The sequence below is a fragment of the Aotus nancymaae genome, unplaced genomic scaffold (genome assembly GCF_030222135.1).
Source record: "Aotus nancymaae isolate 86718 unplaced genomic scaffold, 86718_ANA_hifiasm-v0.15.2.pri h1tg000001l, whole genome shotgun sequence".
NCBI lineage: Eukaryota > Metazoa > Chordata > Mammalia > Primates > Aotidae > Aotus > Aotus nancymaae.
In genome coordinates, this window is record NW_026988412.1 from 14,721,581 (window position 1) to 14,748,419 (window position 26,839).

Genomic DNA, 26,839 nt, shown 5'->3' on the forward strand with positions numbered 1-26,839 from the left:
TTTTTTTTTTTTTTTGAGATGAGGTTTCACCATGTTGGCCAGGATGGTCTCAATTTCCTGACCTCATGATCCACCCACCTCGGCCTCCCAAAGTGCTGGGATTACAGGTGTGAGCCACTGCACCTGGGGTTAACCTATTTTTTAAGTTCTCGTTTTGCATCATGACTGAAATGCATGACAGCAGTGGTTTCTGTTCCATTGATTTTTAAAAAATTTTTTCTGCACATTTCATCCTGTTTTCACTACTATAGTCTTGAAATATTGTTCAAAATTATAAAGTGTGATGTCATTCTGCTTTATTCTTTTTCCTCAAGATTGTGTTGGCTATTCAAAGTTTATTGTAATTTTATGTACATTTTAGGGTTATATTTTTTATTACTGTGGAATAATACTGGAATTTTGATAAGGAGTCTGTTGAATCTGTAGATCACTTTGCATATTATGGCAGTTTCACAATACTTATTCTTTCAATAGAAATCACATATTCTAAAATTTATTTTTGCCCTCTCTAATTTTTATCATTGATATAGTTTTCACTTAAAAGATTTATAAGTTCCTTGGTTAAATTTGTTCTAAAATTGATTATTTTACTGCTATTGTAAATTAGATTTTTTTTCTTTATCAAATAGTTTGTTTTAGGTATATGGAACCATAACTTTTATGTTAATTTATATTTTGCTAATTAACTGAGTAGTATTAAATTTATTAGTTTACACAGATTTTAATATAGTGTTTATGTTTTGTTAATATATAAGATTACATGATATACAAACAGCAACATTTTACTTATTGGTCTTCAATATCAATGTCTTTAAATTTTTCTTTTGACTATTTCTTCTTCCATATACTTTCAGTGCTATGTTAAAATAGAAGAATTGACAATAAGAAATAATAATTTTGCATTGGTGTCTGTAAATTTGAATGAGCAAACAGCTCTCCAAGTTTTTATAAACTGATTTGAGAAAGTAAAAATCTATTTTTGTTGGGTCTGCCAAGTGATAGAATGCCCTCTGGGTTTGTGGTGAAGAGGGGTTATAGCTTGGTCTTAAAGCTGCTGGGTTTGCACGCAGGTCCACCATTAGCTGTCTCATTAAAAGGGGCTTGGATAGTTGTAATTCTCATTTAACTTTTGGACAGAGTGAATATTCTTCAGGACTTTGCTCTGCAGGGCAGCTTCAAGGGCAGCTTTCTGCAGTCAGGTCTGCATATGGTGGGCTTTATATCAATATGTGGATGAGCATGGCTTTCACTGAGTACAAAAGAGGTTTCTCCCAGGTCACTCTGAGTTTGTACATAGGCAGAACTGGTCATGAACTGAGTCATGGATCTGCTTCAGGGATCACAGTAAAAGTCATGATCTGTAGGCCTGCTGGATGGCTATAAAATGGGGGACTTCATCCAGGCCTCTGGAAAAACAGGACCTCCCTCAGACTGTGGCTGGGAAAAGTTAGGGATAGTTATAGATTAAGTTCAAAATTCTCAGTGGAATCAAGTTAGGTGGAACATTTTCTCATCTGTAGCCAAAAACAGTAGTTTAGTAGTTTGCTACCTGAATGAGTGCCTTCCTTCTAAAAAAGATTGCCTTCAATCTTGGGCCTTAGCAGCGTTTCACAACTCCCTTCCTGAATCTCAGAGCTCTCTTAATGGCACTTATTTTTGAGATGGGGTCTTGCTACATTACCCAAGCAGGTCTTAATATTTTTACCAGAAGCAATTCTTCAACTTTAATGTACCATGTAGCTGACGTTTCAGGTGGGATCCGTGATGCCTGCTTCTCTCATAAAGGCATTTTTGTCAGGAATAGCTTACAAATTTTCTTGCTGTCAGGGGATAAGTAAATAGGGAACCCTTTTTTTAAAAAAAAATCTTATTAATGTCACTCTCCATATAAATTTTTACTTTCTATTTTTTACTTCAAATTTGTCTGTAATTCTAGATTCAGACACTTAGGGCAATATATTAAAATTTACATGTACCTGAATTAGATAGTATACAGGCAGGCAAAAAGGAATTATAGAATTTTCAACCATTTTTGTCAGCCTATATCTAAATAAAAACATAATTTATTTCCCAAATATTTGTTTTATATATGAGGCTCTGTTAAATATATGCATAATTTAGCAATGTAAGGCTATTTTTTGCTTCTAAACTTGGATTACAGTTGTTTTAGTTTGTGGAAAATGCATATATTTAAAACATAAAAATTTATACATTTTGGCTTTTCTTAATTTATACATATATTTTCTATATTTATTATATATATATGAATTTTTTATTGCACTTTATGTTCTGGGGTACATTTGCAGAACATGCAGGATTGTCACCTAGGTATATACATGGCAATGTGGTTTGCTGCCTGTATCCCTCCATCACCTATATCTGGCATTTCTCCCCATGTTATCCCTCCCCAACCTCCCCATCCCCTGCTGTCCCTCCCCTCTTCCACACCAACAGATCCCAGTGTGTGATGCTCCCCTCCCTGTATCCATTTGTTCTCATTCTTCAACACTTTCCTATGAGTGAGAACATGCGGTGTTTGATTTTCTGTTCTTGTGTCAGTTTGCTGAGAATGATGGTTTCCAGGTTCATCTATGTCCCTACAGAGGACACAAACTATTCATTTTCTGTGGCTGCATGGTATTCCATGGTGTATATGTGCCACATTTTTTTTTTTTTCAAAAAGGAAGCACAAGAAAAAGCAAAGAGAGACATAAAATGGAGGAGAAGTTATACCATTAAGAGTACTATCAAAGTAAGTCTATGGTTTAAATTCTGTTGTCATTGGTTTTACAATCCAATGTTCCACATTTTCTTTATCCAGTCTATCATCGATGGGCATTTGGGTTGGTTCCAGGTCTTTGTTATCATAAACAGTGCCATGATGAACATGTGTGTGCATATGTCTTTACAATAGAATGATTTATAGTCCTTTGGGTATATACCCAGTAATGAGATTGCTGGGTCAAATGGAATTTCTATTTCTAGGTCCTTGAGGAATCACCACACTGTCTTCCACAATGGTTGAACTAATTTACACTCCCACCAACAGTGTAAACGTGTTCCTATTTCTCCATGTCCTCTCCAGTATCTGTTGTCTCCAGATTTTTTAATGATTGCCATTCTAACTGGCATGAGAGGTTATCTCAATGTGGTTTTGATTTGCATTTCTTTAATGACCAGTGATGCTGAGCATTTTCTCATGTTTATTGGCCTCACATGTCTTCTTTTGAAAAGTTCAGTTCATGTTCTCCCACTTTTAAATTTTTTTTTTTTTTCTTGTAAATCTGTTTTAGTTCTTTGTAGATTCTGGATATTAGCTCATTGTCAGATGGTAGATTGCAAAACTTTTTTCCCATTCTGTTGGTTGCCTATTCACTCTAATGATTGTTTCTTTTGCTGTACAGAAGCTCTGGGGTTTACTTAGATCCCATTTGTCTATTTTGGCTTTTGATGCCAATGCTTTTGGTGTTTTAGTTGTGAAGTCCTTGCCTATGCTGGTGTTCTTTTTGCCTAGGTTTTCTTCTAGACAAGAAGAAACATTTTATGGTGTTAGCTCTTATGTTTAAGCCTTTAATCCATCTGGAGTTAATTTTAGTTTAAGGTGTCAGGAAGGGGTCCAGTTTCTGCTTTCTGCATATGGCTAGCCAGTTTTCCCAACACCATTTATTAAACAGGGAATCCTTTCCCCATTGCTTGTTTTTGTCAGGTTTGTCAAAGATCAGATGGTCGAAGATGTGTCACGTTGCCTCTGAAGGCCTGTGTTGTATTCCCTTGGTGTATATTTCTGTTTTGGTACCAGTACCATGCTGTTTTGATTACTCTAGCCTTGTAGTATAGTTTGAAGTCAGGTAGCATGATGCCTCCAGCTTTGTTCTTTTTGCTTAGGATTGTCTTGGCTATGCAGGCTCTCTTTTGGTTCCATATGAAGTTTAAGGTGTTTTTTTCCAGTTCTGTGAAGAAGGTCATAGGTAGCTTGATTGCAATAGTGTTGAATGTATAAATTATCTTGCGTAGTATGGCCATTTTCACAATATTGATTCTTCTTAACCATGAGCATGGAATGTTTTTCCATAGTTTATGTCCTCTCTTGTTTCATTGAGCAGTGGTTTGTAGTTCTCCTTGAAGAGGTCCTTTACATCCTTTGTTAGTTGTATTCCTAGGTATTTTATTCTCTTTGTAGCAATTGTGAATGGCAGTTCATTCTTGATTTGGCTCTCTTTAAGTCAAATTAAGGTTAGTGTATGGAATGCTTGTGATTTTTGCATATTGATTTTGCATCCTGAGACTTTGCTGAAGTTGCTTATCAGTTTCAGGAGATTTTGGGCTGAGACAATGGGGTCTTCTAAATATACAATCATGTCATCTGCAAATAAAGACAATTTGACTTCCTCCTTTCCTAATTGAATACAATTACTTTCTTTTTCTTGCCTGATTGCTCTGGCTAGAACTTCCAATACTATATTGAATAGGAGTGGTCAGAGAGGACATCCTTGTCTAGTGCCAGATTTCAAAGGGAATGCTTCCAGTTTTTGCCCATTCAGTATGATATTGTCTGTGGGTTTGTTGTATATAGCTTTTATTATTTTGAGTTCTGTCGATACCTAGTTTATTGAGAGTTTTTAGCATAAAGGGCTTTTGAAATTTTTCAAAGGCCTTCTCTGCATCTATTGAGATAATCGTGATTTTTGTCTTTGGTTCTGTTTATGTGGTGAATTACCTTTATAGATGTGCATATGTTGAACTAGTCCCCAGGATGAAGCCTACTTGATCATGATGAATAAGCTTTTTGATGTGCTGTTGCAGTTGGTTTGCCAGTATTTTATTGAAGATTTTTGCATCTATTTTCTTCATGGATATTGGCCTGAAGTTTTCTTTTCTTGTTGAGTCTCTGCTGGGTTTTCATATCAGGATGATATTGGTTTCATAAAATGGTTTGGGAAGGATTCTTTCTTTTTGTATTGTTTTGAATAGTTTCAGAAGGAGTGGTACCAGCTCCTCTTTGTATGTCTGCTATAATTTGGCTGTGAACTCATCTGAACCTGGGCTTTTTTTGGATGGTAGGCTATTAATTGCTGCCTCAACTTCAGCCCTTGTTATTGGTCTATTCAGGGTTCAACTTCTTCCTGGTTCAGGCTTGGGAGAGTGCAAGTGTCTAGGAATTTATCCATTTCTTCCAGGTTTACTGGTTTGTGTTCATAGAGTTGTTTGTAGTAATCTGATGGCAGTTTGTATTTCTGTGGAATCTGTGGTGATATCCCCTTTATCGTTTATCATTTTTTATTGCATCTATTTGATTCTTCTCTCTTTTCTTTTTTATTAATCTGGCTGGTGGTCTGTCTATTTTGTTGATCTTCTCAAAAAAACAGCTCCTGGATTTATTGTGTTTTTTTGAAGGGTTTTTTTGTGTCTCTATCTCCTTCAGTTCTGCTCTGATCTTAGTTATTTTTTGTCTTCTGCTAGCTTTTGAGTGTTTTTTTTATCTTGCTCCTCTAGCTCTTTCAGTTTTGATGATAGGGTGTCAATTTTAGATCTTTCCTTGCTTCTCATGTGGACATTTATTGCTAAAAATTTTCCTCTACACACTGCTTTAAATGTGTTCCAGAGATTCTGGTACATTGTATCTTCATTTTTGTTGGTTTCAAAGAACATCTTTATTTCTGACTTCATTTCATTGTTTATCCAGTCAACATTCAAGAGCCAGTTGTTCAGTTCCCATGAAGTTGTACAGTTCTGAGTTAGTTTCTTTCTTTTTTTTTTAATTGTATTTAGGTTTTGGGGTACATGTGAAGAACATGCAAGATTGTTGCATAGGTACACACATGGCAGTGTGATTTTCTGCCTTCCTCCCCATCACCTATATCTGGCATTTCTCCCATGCTATCTCTCCGAACTGAGTTAGTTTCTTAATCCTGAGTTCTAATTTGATTACATTGTGGTCTGAGAGACTGTTTCTTATAATTTCCATTCTTTAGCATTTGCTGAGACTTAATTTACTTCCAATTATGTGGTCAGTTTTAGAGGAGGTGTGATGTGGTGCTGAGAAGAATATATATTCTATGGATTTGGGGTGGCGAGTTCTGTAGATGTCTATTAGGTTTGCTTGGTCCAGATCTGAGTTCAAGTCCTGGATATCCTTGTAATTTTTTGTCTCATTGATCTGTCTAATATTGACAGTGGAGTGTTAAAGTCTCCCACTATTATTGTGTAGGAGTCTAAGTCTCTCTGTGGGTCATTAAGAACTTGCTTTATGTATCTGGGTGCTCCTGTATTGGGTGCATATGTATTTAGGATCATTATCTCTTCTTGTTGCATTGATTATTTTGCCATTATGTAATGCTCTTCTTTGTCTCTTTTGATCTTTGCCAGTTTAAAGTCTAGTTTTTCAGAGACTAGGATTGCAACTCCTTCTTTTTTTGCTCTCCATTTGCTTGGTAAATCTTCCTCCATCCCTTTATTTTGAGCCTATGTGTGACCTTCCATGTGAGATGGGACCTGGGTACAGCACACTGATGGGTTTTGGCTTTTTATCCAATTTGCCAGTCTGTGTCTTTTGATTGTGACATTTAGCCCATTTATATTTAAGGTTAATATTGTTATGTGTGAATTTGATCCTGCCATTTTGATGCCAGTTGGTTGTTTTGACTGGTAGTTGATGCAGTTTCTTCATCGTGTCAATGCTGTTTACCATTTTTGGAGTGGCTGCTACTGGTTGTTCCTTTTTATGTTTCATGCTTCCTTCAGGAGCTCTTGTAAGGCAGGCCTGGTGGTGATGAAATCTCTCAGCAGTTGCTTGTTTGTAAAGGATTTTATTTTTCCTTCCCTTATGAAGCTTATGAAGTTTGGCTGGATAAGAAATTCTAGGTTGAAAATTCTTTTCTTTAAGGATGTTGAATATTGGCCCTCACTTTCTTCTGGCTTGGAGGGTTTCTGCCAAGAGATCTTCTGTAAGTCTGATGGGCTTCCCTTTGTGTGTAACCCAACCTTTCTCTCTTGCTGCCCTTAGCATTTTTTCCTTCATTTTAATCCTGGTGAATGAAATGATTATGTGCCTTGGGGTTGCTCTTCTTGAAGAATATCTTTGTGGTGGTCTCTGTATTTCCTGGACTTGAATATTGGCCTGCCTTGCTAGGTTGGGGAAGTTCTCCTGGATAATATCCTGAAGAGTGTTTTCCAGCTCAGATTCATTCTCTCCATCACATTCAAGTACACCTATCAAACATAGATTAGGTCTTTTCACATAATCCCATATTTTTTTAGATTTTGTTCATTTCTTTTCACTCTTTTTTCCTCTAATCTTGCCTTCTTGTTTTATTTCATTGATTTGATCTTCAATGTCTGATATCCTTTCTTCTGCTTGGTCGATTCAGCCATGAAACTTGTGTATGCTTTGCAAAGTTCTCATGTTGTGTTTTTCAGTTCCATTGAGTGATTTATATTCTTCTCTAAGCTGTTTATTCTCACTAGCATTTCATCAAACCTTTTTTCAAGGTTCTTAGTTTCTTTGCGTTGGGTTAAAACATGTTCTTTTAGCTCAGAGAAGTTTGTTATTACTCACCTTCTGAAGCTTGTTTCTGTCAATTCATTAGACTCATTCTCCATCCAGCTTTGTTCCCTTGCTGGTGAGGAGTTGTGATCCCTTGGAGGAGGAGAGGCATTCTGGTTTTGGGTGTTTTCATCCTTTTTGCACTGGTTTCTTCCCATCTTTGTTGATTTATCTGCCTGTGGTCTTTGTAGTTGGTGATTGTCAGATGGGGTCTTTGAGTGGATGTCCTTTTTGTCAATGATGAAGGTATTTCTTTCTGTTTTTTAGTTTTCCTTCTAACAGGCCCCTCTGCTGTAGGACTGCTGGAGGTCCTCTCCAGAACCTGCTTGCCTGGGGATCACCTGTGGCAGCTGCAGAACAGTGAGGGTTGCTGCCAGGTTCTTCTTCTGTTATCTTTGTCCCAGAAGGATACCCGCCAGATGTCGGCGTGAACTCTCCTCTATGAGGTGTCTCTTTGGATATATAGGGGTCAGGGAGCTGCTTGAGGAGACAGTCTGTCCCTTATAGGAGCTGAAGTGCTGAGCTAGGTGCTCCATTGTTCCATTCAGAGCTGCAGGACAGGTGAGTTTATGTCTGCTGCAGCAGAACTCATAATCGCCTTTTTTCCCAGGTGCTCTGTCCTGGGAAGGTGGGGCTTTATTTAGAAGTTCCTGATGTGCTCCTGCCTTTTTTCAGAGCTGCCTAGCCCAGCAAGGAGGTAGCCTAGTCACAGTCTGCCAGCAGAGGTGCTGAGCTGTTGTGGGCTCTGCCCAGCTGCTGTGTGAACTTCCTTGTGGTTTTGTTTATAGAAGTATAGTTAGAACTGCCTTGGTAATGGTGATCTGCCTCAGTAATGGCAGACTGCCTTGGTAATGACGGATTTCCTCAATAGTGGTGGACTGCCTCAGTGATGGTGGATGCCCTTCCCCTCACAGAGCTGGACTGTCCCTGGTCCAGCTGCTCTTGCTTCAAAACTCTCAATGCAGAGCATTTCAGATTTCTGGTCTTTGTTGGGGGTGGGACCTGGTGAGCCAAATCACCTAGCTCCCTGTTTCAGATCCCTTTCTTTCAGTTGGATAGGCGGCTCTGTCTCCCAGGCATTCCAGGTGCCAGTTGAAGTGGCCACCCAGATTTGTGTGAGTTTTTGTGTAAAGACTCACTGCGCTGGCTGAAACAGCCGTGCTGGAAACTCATGGCACTTTTTAGCCTGGGAATCTCCTGGCCTGTGGTCAGTAATAACTTATTTGGAAATGTGGTGATCACTCACCCTCTGTTTTGTTATTGCTGGGAACTGCACTCCAGAGCTGTTCCTATTTGACCATCTTGGATCCGCCCCCTGCCTCCCCCACTATTTTCTTTTAAATGCTTCTGTAGTAAAAGGTTCTCACTAGCATCTCCTATTTATGGTTGTACTGCATTTTCTTTGAAATTTTATTGCCATACAATAGATACTAAATTTAAATTACTAAATTTAAAATGCCTGCCATCTCTGAATGCAGTTAATGTCAAACATTGCTGTTAACTAGACAAATTATTGGTTAATGTAAATTAATGTTGCCAACTATATTTTATGAGTAAACATTTCTTTCATTATTGTCTTGAAGTTCTATATTAGTGTGTCTTTTTAGTGTAAGTTTCTTAATATCAGTTTATTGTGTTTGTGGTTTTATGTATTAGAATTTTAGACAATTTGCAATTTTGTTTGTATACTTTAAGTGAATGTTGGGTTTAATTAAAAGATAAATGAGCCACATGTCTATCACAATCAGATTATACGTATGTATATGTTTATATTTACGCATATGACCCTAATATTGGTTATAGCTTATCTTGTATATATTCTTTCTTAGCTCATTTTCTTGTTTTTCTTCTTGTTTTATTTGAGGTGGAGTGTTGCTCTTGTTGCCGAGGCTGGAGTGCAATGCACAATCTCGGGTCACTTTGGTCTTCTTAAATTTATTTGTTGTTTTTGTTATATTTGTTGTTTTTGTTTGGAGATGTGATCTTACTCTGTCACCCAGCCAGAGTGTACTGGCCTGATTTTGGCTCACTGCAGCCTCGACCTATTGGTCTCAAGTGATCTTACCACCTCAGTGTCTCAAGTAGCTGGGACTATTCTTTGATTAGTTTTAGGGATAGTGTCTCACTATGTTAACCAGGCTGGCCTCAAACTTTTAACTCCAAGTGATTCTTTCACCTTAGTCTCTCTTAATGTTGGGATTGGAGGCAAGAACTACACCACCCAGCTGTCATTTCTATATTTAATAAGACTTAGTATGTGTCCTAACACAGTACCCAAGTGCAAAGAAGACTGTTTTGTATTCTCTTGCTTTTGACTGTAATGTTTTGTATGAGTCGGTTAAACCATGTTGGTTTATAATATGGTTTTCATGTTCATTTTCTTAAGCCACTAAATAATTGTATGATTTTTTAAAATAATTTTATTCTTTTTTTTTATTTTTTATTTATTTTATTTATTTATTTATTGCATTTTAGGTTTTGGGGTACATGTGAAAAACCTGCAAGGTTGTTGCATAGGTGCATATGTGGCAGTGTGATTTGCTGCCTCCCTCCCCTTCACCTATATCTGGCATTTCTCCCCATGCTAACCCTCCCCAACTCCCCACACCCCTGCTGTCCCCCCCAACTCCCCCCCAACATGTCTCCATGTGTTCTCCTTGTTCAACACCCACCTATGAGTGAGAACATGTGGTGTTTGATTTTGTGTTCTTGTGTCAGTTTGCTGAGAATGATGGTTTCCAGGTTCATCCATGTCCCTACAAAGGACGTGAACTCATCGTTTTTTATGGCTGCATAATATTCCATGGTGTATATGTGCCACATTTTTCCTGTCCAGTCTGTCATTGATGGGCATTTGGGTTGGTTCCAGGACTTTGCTATTGTAAACTGTGCTGCAATGAACATTCATGTGCATGTGTCCTTATAGTAGAACGATTTATAATCCTTTGGATATATGCCCAGTCATGGGATTGCTGGGTCAAATGGAATTTCTATTTCTAGGTCCTTGAGGAATCGCCACACTGTTTTCCACAGTGGTAGAACTAATTTACACTCCCACAAACAGTGTAAAAGTGTTCCTATTTCTCCACATCCTCTCCAGCATCTGTTGTCTCCAGTTTTTTTAATGATCGCCATTCTAACTGGCATGAGATGGTATCTCAATGTAGTTTTGATTTGCATTTCTCTAATGACCAGTGATGATGAGCATTTTTTCATGTTTCTTGGCCTCATGTATGTCTTCTTTTGTAAAGTATCTGTTCATATCCTTCGCCTATTTTTGAATGGGCTTGTTTGTTTTTTTCTTGTATATCTTTTTTAGCTCGTTGTAAATTCTGGATATCAGCCCTTTGTCAGATGGGTAGGCTGCAAAAATTTTTTCCCATTCTGTTGGTTGCCGATTCACTCTATTGACTGTTTCTTTTGCCGTGCAGAAGCTGTGGAGTTTGATTAGGTCCCATTTGTCTATTTTGGCTTTTGTTGCCAATGCTTTTGGTGTTTTGGTCATAAAGTCCTTGCCTACGCCTATGTCCTGAATGGTTTTGCCTAGGTTTCCTTCTAGTATTTTTATGGTGTTAGGTCTTATGTTTAAGTCTTTAATCCATCTGGAGTCAATTTTAGTGTAAGGTGTCAGGAAGGGGTCGAATTTCTGCTTTCTGCATGTGGCTAGCCAGTTTTCCCAACACCACTTATTGAACAGGGAATCCTTTCCCCATTGCTTGTTTTTATCAGGTTTGTCAAAGATCAGGTGGTTGTAGATATGTTGTGTCACCTCTGATGCCTCTGTTCTGTTCCATTGGTCTATATCTCTGTTTTGGTACCAGTACCATGCTGTTTTGATTACTGTAGCCTTGTAGTAGAGTTTGATGTCTGGTAGTGTGATGCCTCCCGCTTTGTTCTTTTTGCTTAGATTTGACTTGGCTATGCGGGCTCTCTTTTGGTTCCATATGAAGTTTGAAGTGGTTTTTTCCAGTTCTGTGAAGAAGGTCATTGGTAGCTTGATGGGGATAGCGTTGAATCTGTAAATTACTTTGGGCGGTATGGCCATTTTCATGATATTAATTCTTCCTAACCAGGAACATGGAATGTTTCTCCATCTGTTTGTGTCCTCTCTTATTTCGTTGAGCAGTGGTTTGTAGTTCTCCTTGAAGAGGTCCTTTACGTTCCTTGTTAGTTGTATTCCTAGGTATTTTATTCTCTTTGTAGCAATTGTGAATGGCATTTCGTTCTTGATTTGGCTCTCTTTAAGTCTGTTATTGGTGTATAGGAATGCTTGTGATTTTTGCACATTGATTTTGTATCCTGAGACTTTGCTGAAGTTGCTTATTAGGTTCAGGAGATTTTGGGCTGAGATGATAGGGTCTTCTAGATATACAATCATGTCGTCTGCAAATAGAGACAATTTGACTTCCTCCTTTCCTAATTGAATACCCTTTATTTCTTTTTCTTGTCTGATTGCTCTGGCTAGAACTTCCAGTACTATATTGAATAGGAGTGGTGAGAGAGGGCATCCTTGTCTAGTGCCAGATTTCAAAGGGAATGCTTCCAGTTTTTGCCCATTCAGTATGATATTGGCTGTCGGTTTGTCATAAATAGCTTTTATTATTTTGAGGTACGTTCCGTCGATACCTAGTTTATTGAGAGTTTTTAGCATGAAGGGCTGTTGAATTTTGTCGAAGGCCTTCTCTGCATCAATTGAGATAATCATGTGGTTTTTGCCTTTGGTTCTGTTTATGTGGTGAATTACATTTATAGATTTGCATATATTGAACCAGCCTTGCATCCCCGGGATGAATCCTACTTGATCATGGTGGATAAGCTTTTTGATGTGCTGTTGCAATCGGCTTGCCTGTATTTTATTGAAGATTTTTGCATCTATGTTCATCATGGATATTGGCCTGTAGTTTTCTTTCCTTGTTGAGTCTCTGCCGGGTTTTGGTATTAGGATGATGTTGGTCTCATAAAATGATTTGGGAAGGATTCCCTCTTTTTGGATTATTTGGAATAGTTTCAGTAGGAATGGTACCAATTCCTCTTTGTATGTCTGGTAGAATTCGGCTGTGAAACCATCTGGGCCTGGGCTTTTTTTGGGTGGTAGGCTCTTAATTGCTGCCTCGACTTCAGACCTTGTTATTTGTCTATTCAGGGTTTCGACTTCTTCCTGGTTTAGGCTTGGGAGGAGGCAACTGTCCAGGAATTTATCCATTTCTTCCAGGTTTTCTAGTTTATGTGCATAGAGTTGTTTGTAATAATCTCTGATGGTGGTTTGAATTTCTGTGCAATCTGTGGTGATATCTCCTTTATCATTTTTTATTGCATCTATTTGGTTGTTCTCTCTTTTCTTTTTTATTAGTCTGGCTAGTGGTCTGTCTATTTTGTTGATCTTTTCAAAAAACCAGCTCCTGGATTTATTGATTTTTTGAAGGATTTTTCGTGTCTCTATCTCCTTCAGTTCTGCTTTGATCTTAGTTATTTCTTGTCTTCTGCTAGGTTTTGAGTTTTTTTGATCTTGCTCCTCTAGCTCTTTCAGTTTTGACGATAGGGTGCCAATTTTAGATCTCTCCTTTTTTCTCATGTGGGCACTTATTGCTATATATTTTCCTCTAGAAACTGCTTTAAATGTGTCCCAGAGATTCTGGTATGTGGTGTCTTCGTTCTCGTTGGTTTCGAAGAATGTCTTTATTTCTGCCTTCATTTCAGTGTTTATCCTGTCAACATTCAGGAGAAAGTTGTTCAATTTCCATGAGGCTGTGCGGTTCTGGGTTGGCTTCTGAATTCTGAGTTCTAACTTGATTGCACTGTGGTCTGAGAGACTGTTTGTTATGGTTTCCGTTCTTTTGCATTTGCTGAGGAGTGATTTACTTCCAATTATGTGGTCAATTTTAGAGTAGGTGTGATGTGGTTCTGAGAAGAATGTATATTCTGTGGATTTGGGGTGGAGAGTTCTGTACATGTCTATTAGGTTTGCTTGTTCCAGGTCTGAGTTCAAGTCCTGGATATCCTTGTTAATTTTCTGTTTCATTGATCTGTCTAATATTGATAATGGTGTGTTGAAGTCTCCCACTATTATTGTGTGGGAGTCTAGGTCTGTTTGTAAGTCTTTAAGAACTTGTCTTATGTATCTGGGTGCTCCTGTATTAGGTGCATATATATTTAGGATCGTTAGCTCTTCTTGTTGCATTGATCCTTTTACCATTATGTAATGTCCTTCTTTGTCTCTTTTGATCTTTGTTGCTTTAAAGTCTATTTTATCAGAGATGAGAATTGCAACTCCTGCTTTTTTTTGCTCTCCATTTGCTTGGTCAATCTTCGTCCATCCCTTTATTTTGAGCCTTTGTGTATCCTTGCATGTGAGGTGGGTTTCCTGGATACAGCACACTGATGGGTTTTGGCTTTTTATCCAATTTGCCAATCTGTGTCTTTTGATTGGGGCATTTAGTCCGTTTACATTTAGGGTTAATATTGTTATGTGTGAATTTGATCCTGTCATTTTGATGCCAGCTGGCTGTTTTTCCCATTGGTTGATGCAGATTCTTCATTGTGTTGATGCTCTTTACCATTTTGTGCATTTTTGGAGTGGCTGGTACTGGTTGTTCTTTTCTATGTGTTGTGCCTCCTTCAGGAGCTCTTGTAAAGCCGGTCTCGTGGTGATGAAATCTCTGAGTACTTGCTTGTTCACAAAGGATTTTATTTTTCCTTCACTTATGAAGCTTAGTTTGGCTGGATATGAAATTCTGGGTTGAAAGTTCTTTTCTTTAAGGATGTTGAATATCGGCCCCCACTCCCTTCTGGCCTGTAGGGTTTCTGCTGAGAGATCTGCTGTGAGTCTGATGGGCTTCCCTTTGTGGGTAACCCGACCTTTCTCTCTGGCTGCCCTTAGTATTTTCTCCTTCATTTCAACCCTGTTGAATCTGACGATTATGTGCCTTGGGGTTGCTCTTCTAGAGGAGTATCTTTGTGGTGTTCTCTGTATTTCCTCAACTTGAATATTGGCCTGCCTTGCTAGGTTGGGGAAGTTTTCCTGGATAATATCCTCAAGAGTATTTTCCAGCTTGGATGTATTCTCTTCGTCACATTCAGGTACACCTATCAAACGTAGATTAGGTCTTTTCACATAGTCCCATATTTCTTGTTGACTCTGTTCATTTCTTTTTACCCTGTTTTCTCTAATCTTGCCTTCTCGTTTTATTTCATTGAGTTGATCTTCGACCTCTGATATCCTTTCTTCTGCTTGGTCAATTCGGCTGTTGAAACTTGTGCATGCTTCACGAAGTTCTCGTGTTGTGTTTTTCAGCTCCATCAATTCACTTATATTCCTCTCTAAGTTGTCCATTCTCGTTAACATTTCGTCAAGTCTTTTTTCAAGGTTCTTAGTTTCTTTGCATTGGGATAGAACATGTTCTTTTAGCTCACGGAAGTTTCTTATTATCCACTTTCTGAAAGCTGATTCTGTCATTTCATCACACTCATTCTCCATCCAGTCTTGTTCCCTTGCTGGTGAGGAGTTGTGCTCCCTTGTAGGAGGAGAAGTGTTCCGGTTTTGGGTGTTTTCATCCTTTTGCACTGGTTTCTTCCCATCTGTGTGGATTTATCCACCTATCGACTTTGTAGTTGCTGTCTTTCTGATTTTAGTAATTTTAAGTCTGCAGTAGCTGAACTCATAAACCCCCTTTTCTTCCCCCCAGGTGTTCTGTCCCGAGGAGTTAAGACTTTATGATTTTTCCGCTGGCTTGCAATTGTTTTCCCTGCCCACAAGGTGGCAGCCTAGTCACACTCAGCCTGCAGAGGCTTCGCTGAGCTGCTGTGGGCTCCGCCCAGGTTCCGTGTGAACTTCCCTGCAGTCCTGTTTATATGGGTGTAGTTAGAACTGCTTCCGCTATGCTGGCCTGCCCCTGTAGTGACGGAGTCACTGTAGTGACGGGTTGTCTTGGTTACGGCAAATTGCCCTGGGAACTGCAGGGTGTTTCCCGGTGGGGGTCGCCCCTCCTCCACAGAGCTGGACCGTCCCAGGTTCAGCCGTGTTTCCAGTGGCTACCTCTTTGCCCGGGAATCTCTTGGCTTGACTCCCTGCCTCAGTTCCCCTTGCTGGCCCAGTGGGGACCCAGTCTCGCTCACTCTGCACAAGAATTTGCTCCTCCCTGCCCCAGGTGCAGGCCGAGCGTCCTCGCCAGTCCAACCAGTGGCACTGGCAACCCGTGGGGCTCTTCTACCTGTGAATCTCCTGGTCTGTGGGCAGTAAAAATCCACTGCCCTGTGAGCCGCTGCATCAGCCAAAGCAGCCAAAGAAGCGGCTCTGAGATTCATGGCGCGCCCTTGCTCTGGAGTCTCCTGGCTTGGATCCCTGCTTCAGCTTCCCTTGCTGGCTCAGAGGGGACTCAGTCGCTCTTGCTCTGTACAACGAGCCGCTGCTCCCCGCCCCAGGACTCGAGCGGCCTTGCCGCTCAAACCAGCGGCGCTGGCGACCCGTGGGGATCCTCCTCCTGTGAATCTCCTGGTCTGTGGGCAGTAAAAAATCCGTCTGGAAATGCGGCGTCCACTCACCCTCTGCGCCTTCTCTCGGAGCTGCAATCCCGACTTCCTCCTAGTCGGCCATCTTGGATCTCCAAAATAATTTTATTTATTTATTTGTTCATTCATTTATTTTTGAGAGAAGTCACACTCTGTCAACCAAGCTGATTTGCAGTGTTGTGATCATGGCAGCCTCAACCTCCCAAACTCAGAAGATTCTTTCATTTCAGCCTCTCAGGTAGCTGGGTTATGAGTATGTAGCATCACACCTGTAATCTTCTAAGATACAGTAATTAGCCCACCTTAGCCTCCCAAAGTCCTGAGATTATGTTTCTTTTTCATTCATTCTTTATTTATTTATTTCCTTTTTTTTTTTTTTGAGACTAAGTTTTGCTCTTGTCACCCAGGCTGGAGTGCAATGTTACGATCTTGGCTCACTGCAACATCCGCCTCCCAGGTTCAAGTGATTCTCCTGCCTCGGTCTCTTGAGTAGCTGGGATTACCGGCACCCACAACCATGCCCAGCTAATTTTTGTATTTTTAGTAGAGTAGGGGTTTCACCATGTTGGCCAGGCCAGTCTCGAACTCCTGACCTCTGGTGGTCTGCCCTCCTCGGCCTCTCAAAGTGCTAGGATTACAGGTGTGAACCAGTGCACCCATCCTACATTTCTTTTTATTAAGTAGTTTAATTAATTTATATTTAAAATTATTTCTTAAAAATAAAATTATGGGCTCCAGGTGGAGCCACGCCCTGCTGGTGCTGTTGCCACTGCTGCTCTCGCTGCCGTCAGTCAGAGTGTGCCCGCTTCTTCAGGGCCCAGTCCCTCAGACCCATCACTGCTTCTAGACTCTACTGCAGTCTCGGATCTTGCTGGGAAAATGTCTGATAATTTTCGTTGGCAGATGCATTACCTGAACTCTCCCCTGCCAAAACTTCTGCTGTGAGCAATATAAAACCTGGCCAACCTCCTCAAGGCTGTCCAGGCTCCAAACCTTGGAATAATCTGAGTGCTCCACCTTCTGTACCATCTGGACTCCCACCACAGGCAACACCCTGTACTGTGCCTTTTGGACCAGCACCAGTGGAAATGTCTCCCTCCGTGCCTCCCACCGAACCAACTTCAGGACCCTCAGCACCCTTTCCTCCTTCCAGACCATCACACCCCCCACCTGGTGGTCCTTATCCAGCCCCAACTATGCTGGGCCCTGACCCCACAGGGCCATATCCTACATCAAATATACCCTTTCCAGAGCTACCTAGACCATATGGTGCACCCACACATCCAGCTGCAGCTGGTCCTTTAGGTCCATGGGGATCCATGTCTTCTGGACCTTGGGCACCAGGAATAGGAGGACAGTATCCTACCCCTAATATGCCATATCCATCTCCAGGACCATATCTGGCTCTTCCTCCTCCCCAAGCCCCTGGACAGCACCACCTGTTCCATGGAACACTGTTCCACCAGGAGCCTGGGGACCACGAGCTCCATATCCTGTCCCTACAGGATCTTATCCTACACCAGGACTCTATGCTACTCCCAAAAATCCTTTCCAAGTGCCTTCAGGAACTTCTGGTGCTCCACCGATGCCTGGTGGCCCCGATTCTTACCATTAAGTTAACAATGGATGAAGAGATGATACTTTGTTTTTTGAAGTACATCTCTCTGCACATGAATGCATATATAAAAATTGCTGGTTTCACTATTAGAGGGCATTCATGGAAGAACACTCTTGCACCTCTCAGAGAAGATAACTGTCTCTTGTACTTGGATGTGTCATACATTATATGTATACAATCAGATAAAAAAGCATGGAAGTAAATCATTCAGATGTGATTTTTATTTGGTTTTCATGGAAAGTTAAAGTGATTAAGTATATTGAATAGCTCTTTGACAGAATTTGTTTAAACTATGAAACTATGCACTTAAATATCTAAGATGATGTGGAGTATTGTTAGAATCTGCAACTCATTGACAATTTATTTCAAGAATTTTTCTATAATCACTTTCCCCTCCTAAATAAATGAACTTTGAGAATAACCCCTCATATCTAAACAAATGATGCCTCTCAACATTTTGAGCTGCTCTGTTGGATAAATAAACCTGGTCCTCCTGAGGTTATATTTTGGATATACATTTTAAAACTGTCAGTAATTATTGTCAGATGTGGAGTTCAGTAGCCAGCCAATGTTCAGTTTTATCCTTGAGCTTTTAATAAAAACTTCCTGGTTTGTTTTTAGTTATGTGAGTCATACAGCACTAAAGTCTCCTCTTTATGGAAACTTTTTTCTTTTTAATCCAGGCCAACATGTATGTAAATTAAATTTTTAAATAACTGATTATCTCTTTGTACTATTTAAGATTTGATTATGAGATGCGCATATTGCTTTGGAAAAAGCTCAAGGAAAGAAATAATTCTCTCCTTTGTTTTGAACTTCAGACTAGATAAAACCTAAGTATTGCTTAATTGCGACAAGTTGTTTTCATTGCCACAAAAACCCGAGGCAGCTCTTCTGCCCAGGGTGTTCCTGCAGCTACCCCACCCCACTTGCCCTTGGTTCTTTAGAAGGAGCACATCCCTTGATTCCTCCTTGATGTGGTAAACTGGCACACTCAAGAGGTCTAAAACATAAAACAGTTGTGTTTAGACAACCTTAAGTCATGCAGATATGACTGTTCTTTTTGTACGTGTGAATCAAAATAATGTGTCGTTCAGAGTCTGGTTAAGCTATGTCATTGTCTCCTGCATAATTTCCTGAGTCTTTTTGTAAAGTGCTTGTGTGCTTATGGCTAACAGTTCAGTTCTGTATTTGTTGACAGGTAACTAAGTGGAGTTGAGTGCCAATTTTGAAAAATTACCCTCTAGCTCTAACACTGAAAGTAATAATAAATTGTAGATCTCTGCAACTGAGTTTAAAGCCATATGACTGTATTGTTTATACATTAAGTATTGTTTATAACCAACAAAAAACAGCCCTAGTAGTTTTGTGGCACCTTATGTTTAAATCAGATTCTTAGATTTGGAGTAGACCTGACCTTGTTATTTATTAGATAACATTTTGAATATATCCATTAGATTTCTAAAATGTATTGTGAATTTTCTCAAACAAACAGGATTTATGCTGGAGTTCTGTTTTTGCTTAGAAATAAAATATTTAGTTTATTTCTGTTCTAATTAAAATGTCAAAAAAAATAAAGTTACTAGTTTATTGTTTTATGTGTTCCTGGGTGGTATATTTTTTCTTATGTACTGTTTTATTTCCTTAAATTTTATTTTATTTGTGTAGTGATGTGCTTCAATTATTTTTTAAATTTTGTTTTGCATAGTCTCTATAAATATTATCTTCCTAATCATCTTCTGTATTAATCTATTTTCATACTGCTGATAAATGCATACCTTAGACTGGGCAATTTACAAAAGAAAGAGGTTTATTGGACTTATAGTTTCATGTGACTGAGGAGACTTCACAATTATGGTGGAAGGTGAAAGGCGTGACTTACATGGTGGCAGATGAGAGAGAGAAAGCTTGTGCAGAAAAACTCTGTTATAAAGCCATCAGATTTCATGAGACTTATTCACTTTCATGATAACAGCACAGAAAAGACCTGCCCCCAGGATCCAGTTACCTTCCACAACATCCCTCCCAGAACATGTGGGAATTAAAGATGAGACTTGAGTTGGGACTCAGCCAAACCATATCATCTTAAAAAGTAAGGTTTACAGCTGGGCACGGTGACTCACACTTGTAATCCTAGCACTTTGGAAGGCCAAGGCAGATGGATCAACTGAGGTCAGGAGTTTAAGACCACCCCGACCAACATGGTGAAACCCCGTCCCTACTACAAATATAAAATTAGGCAGATGTGGTGGTGCATGCCTGTAATCCCAGCTACATGGGAGGCTGAGGCAGGAGAATTGCTTGACCCCAGGAGGTGGAGGCTGCAGTGAGCTGAGATCTGCCATTGCACTTCAACCTGGGCAATAAGAGTGAAACTTTGTCTGAAAACAAAAACAAAACAATGGAGTTTACATGTAACATTTTAAAATAAAACAATATATTTTAATCGCATGACAATTTCAATTGACTATAAAAATTACATGTCTATATTTTTCAGTTATTAATATTAAAATTATACTGTGTATTGACATACTTATGCAGATTTTTGTTCTTTTTTAAATATTCTGCAGAAGAGCTTTAAGGGTTTTATGCATCATCATTATGATAGTAAAGAGTTTTATATTTCTGTATTTACATTTAACAGAGAGCTTTATTTTATATATGGTTTTATGCTGCTGTCCAGTATTATTTTATTTTTAAATAAAATTGACTCATTTTAGCATTTCTTTTTTTATTTGAAGAGTCTCACTGTATTACTCAGCCTGATCTTAAACTCTTGGTCTCTAGTGTTCTGACAGCCTTAACCTCCTGAAAGTGTAGAATTACAGGCATGAGCCACGGTGTCTGGCTACCACGTAGCATTTTTTTTTTATTTTTTTGTAGAATTGTGCTAGTGGTGATGAACAACACCCTCAACTTTTATTTTGGAAATTTTTTTATTTTCATCTTTTTTAAAGTGAAACAAATTTAAATCAAATAATATTGGTTAAAAGTATTTTTAAAATTATATCAAAATTTGGAAAATTTTCATTGTTTTAATCTTCAAGTAACTTCTGTATTATGTTTCCCCATATTCTTTTTCTAAGATTTTCTTAATATATTGATCTACTTGATGAAATCTAATAAGTTTTACACTTCATAGTTTAATTTTATATTCTGGTGTTATGTATTTTAGGGTATGCTACTCCACATCTGTCAATTGTGTTTTTATTTTTTAGTAGATATTATAATTATGCATGACAATATTTGAGTTTGTACAATTTAAGACAGTGTGGAGCAAAATGAAATATGAATCAGCCATTTTTTAAAAATATGATTCAAATATGAATCAGTCAGATATTTTTCCAACGGAATTATCTCTATGTTTGTTTGCCTGCACAAGTGTTATCCTTGTATTATTTTTCTTTTATTTTTTAATTGTACTTTAGGTTCCGGGGTACATATGCAGATCATGCAGGATTGTTGCATAGGTACATACATGGCAATGTGGTTTGTTGCCTCCTTGTATTTTTTTTTTATAGTTTATATGTTTGTTGTACAGGTTTGTTGTGAATAGTTTTTTAATACTGTGTAGATGAGTAGTCATAAAATTCTTGTAATTTCCTGAATTTTTTTTTTTCCTGAGACAGACTCTTGCTCTGTCATCCAGGCTGGGAGGCAGTGGTGTGATCTTGGCTCTCTGCAACCTCCACCTCCCAGGTTCAAGCAATTCTCCTCCCTCAGCCTCCCGAGTAGCAGGGCTTACAGGTGCATGCCACTGTGCCTGGCTAATTTTTATATTTTTTTTGAAGAGGTGTTTCACTATGTTGGCCAGGCTGGTCTTGAACTTCTGACCTTGTGATCCACCCACCTCAGCCTCCCAAAGTGATGGAATTACAGGCGTGAGCCACCATGCCCAGCAATTCTTGTAATTTCAATATCTCATTTATTTGTGAATCTGTATGATTTTTGTGTAGGAGAAACACTTTTGGATTTGAATAAATTTAAAACTATCATAACTCTTTTATAGGTATTATTGTTTATTGTTACTTGCACAAAATTAACAAAATTTACCACAAAATATTTTTAAATATTCAGTTTAGTCATATTATTTTGACATTGTCATGCAACATATTGCTAACATGTTTTTATCTTGCAATGCTAAATCTTAGTAAATATTAACCAACTACCTTTTTTTTTCTTTTTTTAGATTCAGTCTTGTCTGTCACCCAGCCTGGAGTACAATGGCATGATTTCAGCTTACTGCAACCTTCACCTCTCAGGTTCAAGCAATTCTTGTACCTCAGCCTTCTGAGTAGCTGGGATTACAGGTGCTCATCACCATGAATGGTTAATTTTTGTATTTAATAGAGATGGGTTTTCACCATGTTGGCCAGGCTGCTTTCAAACTCCTGACCTTAGGTGATCCACCTGCCTTAGCTTCCCAGACTGCAAGTATTACACGTGTGTGCCACCACACCTGGCCCCATTTTTTTCTCTTTTATGGCACTTTGCACAGACCACTCTGTTCTTTTTTTCTAAGAGTGAACTGCTTCATGTATCACATACAATCTCTGTCTTTTTGTGGCTGGCTTATTTCATTTTACATAATGCCAACAAGATTTATCTTTATAGTTGGTAGACTATTTCCTGATTTTTGAATACTGAGTGATTTTCCAGAATTTTTGTATTTCAAATTGTATCTACTGAATGATTTGTTGAAAGAAATTTGCATTGCTTTTACCTATTGGCTTACAGTAACAATGCTGCAGTAATTATGATTATGTAAATGACTCCTTGTATGACCATATATGTAAAAGTTTATATATATATGCTAGATTCTATTTTATTAGTCTACTTTTTCACATTTATATTTATACCAAATTGTTTTAATTCTGTAGCTTTGTAATGTGTTTTGAATCAAGAACTTTAGTGCCTCTGGCATCGTTTCATTTCCTTCCTTCCCTTCCTTCTCTTCCTTCCTTCCTTCCCTTCTTTCAAGATTGTTGGGTACTTTATTGTCTCTTCAGATTCTTTATATTTTTGGGGTTGCTGTTTCTGTTTCTTCAAAAATGCAGTGAGAAATTTGAAAAAACATTGCATTAAATCTGGAGATTGCATGGAGCAGGATGGACCTCTTCACAATATGAACTATTTCAACCTTTGTATAAGAGCACACTCAAGAGTGTGTTGCTTAATTTGTATATATTTATAAATTTTTCAGTTTTTTTCTCTTATCATTGTATATATGCTCATTCCATTTTGGTCATAGAAAGTAGTTCATTGAATTTTATTTTTAAAAATTTTGGTAAGACTTCCTTTTTGGCCTAAGATGTGGTCTAGAGAGGAATATGTATGAGCTATTGAGAAGAGTGTGTATTCTGATGTTGAGGAGTGTTCTCCATAATTTTGTTTGGAATACTGTTTTTATACTGCCTTTAAGTAGTCTGTTCCCTTATTAACATTCTTTCTTGTTTTATTTTTATTATAGAAAGTGTGGTATTAAAATACCTTGCTATAATTATATTGCTTTCTATGTGTTTCTTCCATTCACATAGGGCATATATGTTTTCATTGTTCAACACCCACTTATGAGTGAGAACATGCAGTGTTTGCTTTTCTGTTCTTGTGTCAGCTCACTGAGAATGATGGTTTCCAACTTTATTCATGTCCCTGAAAAGGACATGAACTCATCCTTTTTTATGGCTGCACATAATATTCCATGGTGTGTATGTACCACATTTTCTTTTCTTTTTTTTTTTTCAACTAAAACTCAAGTACTAGAATTCAGATGTACCAGATTTTCTTTATTCAGTCTATCATTCTTTGATTCTGCCATAAACTTGCTTTATATATTTGGGTATGTATATATATATTTGGATATATATACATATAGGATATATATATATATAAATTTGCTTTATATATTTGGACATAGTTGCTTTATATATATAAATTTGCTTTATATATTTGGAACTCTAATGACACATACACATACACACACACACACACACACATCATAGGCTCCCAGTGAGTGAATCTGTTATTTCTTGATGTCCTTCTTTGTTTCTTTGGAGTTTCAATTTCAATTATATTTTATAAAATATCATACTTTTTGACTTAAGATGTACCTTGTGTAATATTATTTTGACTGTTTCTGCTCTCATTTGATTAGTATTTGCATGGGATGTCTAATTCCATTCTGCCACTTGAGTCTTTTTTTATCATTAGATTTCAACTGCCTCTTGTAGAAAAGCAAGACGGATCTTGGCTTTTAAAATTTTTAAATAAATCTGTTTATTGAAAGTATGTCTCAATTTAAAAGTTAATTTTATATATATTTAAATAATTTTCTGAAAGAGAAGGACTTATTTTATTAAGTATTTTTATTTATTTGACAAAGAGATATCTTTCTTATTTCTTTGTGTCTCTGATGTTTTTATTGATATGCTTTTACTTATTTTCTTTGTGTATTTATACAAATATTTTTGTGGTACCCTGGGGATTATGTATAACCTCTAAAAGATATAACAATATATTTTAATCTGGTAAAAACATAAACAAGTTCATATAAAAATTATTTATGATTGCATCTTCCCTCAAATTTGTCATTGATGTTGTTAATTATATCTTTTTGTGTTGTATATTCACTAACAAGTGTTTATATTGATTTCTATGCTTTTATTCTTCAAATTTCAGAGAATAATTATAAATGTTTTATTTTCTTTTTTCTCTTTTTCAAAAATTTTATTTTTCTTACATTTCCAAGGAGGTGTGTATAAATGTTTTCTTTTTTAAAAATTATTATACTTTAATTTCTGGGGTACATGTGCAGAACCTGAAGGTTTGTTAGGTAGGTATACACATGCTTTGGTGGTTTGCCACATTCATCACCGTGTCATGTACATTAGGTATTTCCTCTAATGCTATCTCTCCCCATTCCTCCACTTGTTGCTATCCCTCCCCTAGCCTCCAACCCTCTAGCAGGTCCTGGTGTGTGATGTTTTCCTCCCTATGTCCATGTGTTCTTATTGTTCAACACCTACTTATGAGTGAGAACATGCAGTGTTTGGTTCTCTGTTCTTGTGACAGTTTGCTGAGAATGATGGCTTCCAGCTTTATTCATGTACCTGCAAGGGACATGAACTCATCCTTCTTTATGGCTACACATAATATTCTATGGTGTATATGTGCCACATTTTCTTAATTCAGTCTATCATTGATGGGCATTTGGGTTGGTTCCAAGTCTTTGCTATTGTGAACGTTTTCTACACTACTGAAATAATGCTATGAAATTCTACTTTTGAGTATTTGCATATTTTTCCCAGAAAATAATGTATTTTTATATGATTATGTGTTTTTAAAAAATCATGTTATTTTCAGTAGAAGGAACTGTTTTCAGCATGTTTTATATGTAGGGGCTATGTAGTTACAATATACTTTTATAGAATTTGGTTACTTTGAAAGGTTTTTATTATTTTATTTTGCAGGACAGATTCACTGATGATATTATTCCCACTTAATTGAAGCTAATTTTTTCACAGCTTTTTTCATGACTGCATCACAGAGTTTCCTTATTGCCTGCAAAATTTTTGTTAACAGTTATGATTATATCTCATAAGACTGTATTTGTAAATGGAACATCACTTTTGTTGTTGTTGTTGTTGTTGTTGTTGTTCTTCTTCTTCTTCTTCTTCTTCTTCTTCTTCTTCTTCTTCTTCTTTTTTTTTTGGAGACAGAGTCTCACTCTACTCCTTAGCCAGACTGGAATATAGTGGTGTGACCTTAGCTCACTGCAACCTCCACCTCCTGGGTTCAAGTGGTTCTTCAGCCTCAGCCTCCTGAGTAGCTGGGATTGTAGGCACATGCCAGCATACCCAGCTAAGTTTTGTAGTTTTAATAGAGACTAGGTTTCACCATGTTGGTCAGGCTGGTCTCAAACTCCTGATGTCAGGTAACCTGCCCACCTCAGCCTTCCAAAGTGCCTGGACTCCAGGAGTGAGCCACCATGCCTGATTTGGGACATCACTTTTATATTCAGCTCCAAAGATAATCATTTTGTCTGTGGCTTTTGAAATTGTGCTTATATATGTGTTTGTTATAAATATCTTTTTGTGTTCCTAGTTTGTTAAACTTCTTTATTTTTACATTTTTTTTTCTTTTAGGATCTGTTGATCTTTTTTTTTTTTTTTGTATTTTTTTCTCCAGAATTTCTAATATTTTGTAATCTTACATAATTTTATTTTCATCCTCATTTTTCTGATTTTCCATATTTGTCTCTGTATTTTAATCAGTATTTTTCAATTTATTAGCAATTATTTAAATTAATGTATACTTTTTTATGTTTTATTCAGAAAATTTTATATTTTTGGTGGGATTATGCTGCCCTATTTTGTATATATTATGATCTTTGATTTAGATTTGGACATTAAAAAAAGTTACTTGTCAAAATCTTTATGATGTAGCTTTTTTCTGGCAGTCTGAAAACAATTGTCTTGACTGGTGATTATGGGAGTTTCTCATACATGTACTCTAAAATTTTGTGTTTAGTTTTATTTCTTTCTTTTTACAGGCTTATTTCATTTATTTTTCTTGTATGAAATCCTGTGTTGTAGCTGCTGGAGCCTGGGTCCTCTGCACAGAGAATCTGGTGTAGGCCTTGTCGAGGTGGTCAGTGAATTTCTGATAGGGAGACTTGGTGAATACAGCCTCCTTCTGGAGATCGAGTGTCAGGTAGCTGTAGTTCTTAGAGATGGCATCAAAGGTGGCCTTGGTGAAGTTGTCCAGGGTGGCAGTGCAGCCCCTGGGTGAGGTGTAGCAGTCATCAATACCTGCCATCATGAGCAGCTTCTTGGGCACAGGCACATGTGGCCCTGGGCACAGGGATGAGGCTCACTAGCACAGAGCCACAGTGGTCTTTAACCTTGTGAGAAATAGTGTGGAGCTTACCGATCTTGTTTCCCAGTAGCCTCTGCACACAGGGACAATGGAGAGCTTGGCCAGGACAATGGACCACTAAATACCCAGACCAATGTGGCCGTTGTAGTCCCCGATGGAAACAAACATTTTACACCTGGTGCGCTGGCTGACACGGGTCTGCTTATGCACCGCGTAGTCTTCAAATCCTCATTCTTGAGACAGGCCCCCAGGAAAAAGTCAGTGATCTCAGATTCCTTGATAGGCATGGAGAAGAG

At 38.0% G+C, this 26,839-nt stretch overlaps 1 pseudogene; it reads left to right on the forward strand.

Moving 5' to 3' along the window:
* The first annotated feature begins 16,938 nt into the window (after positions 1–16,938).
* LOC135273452 (MAPK-interacting and spindle-stabilizing protein-like) lies at positions 16,939–17,663 on the forward strand (annotated as a pseudogene).
* Positions 17,664–26,839: the final 9,176 nt, after the last annotated feature.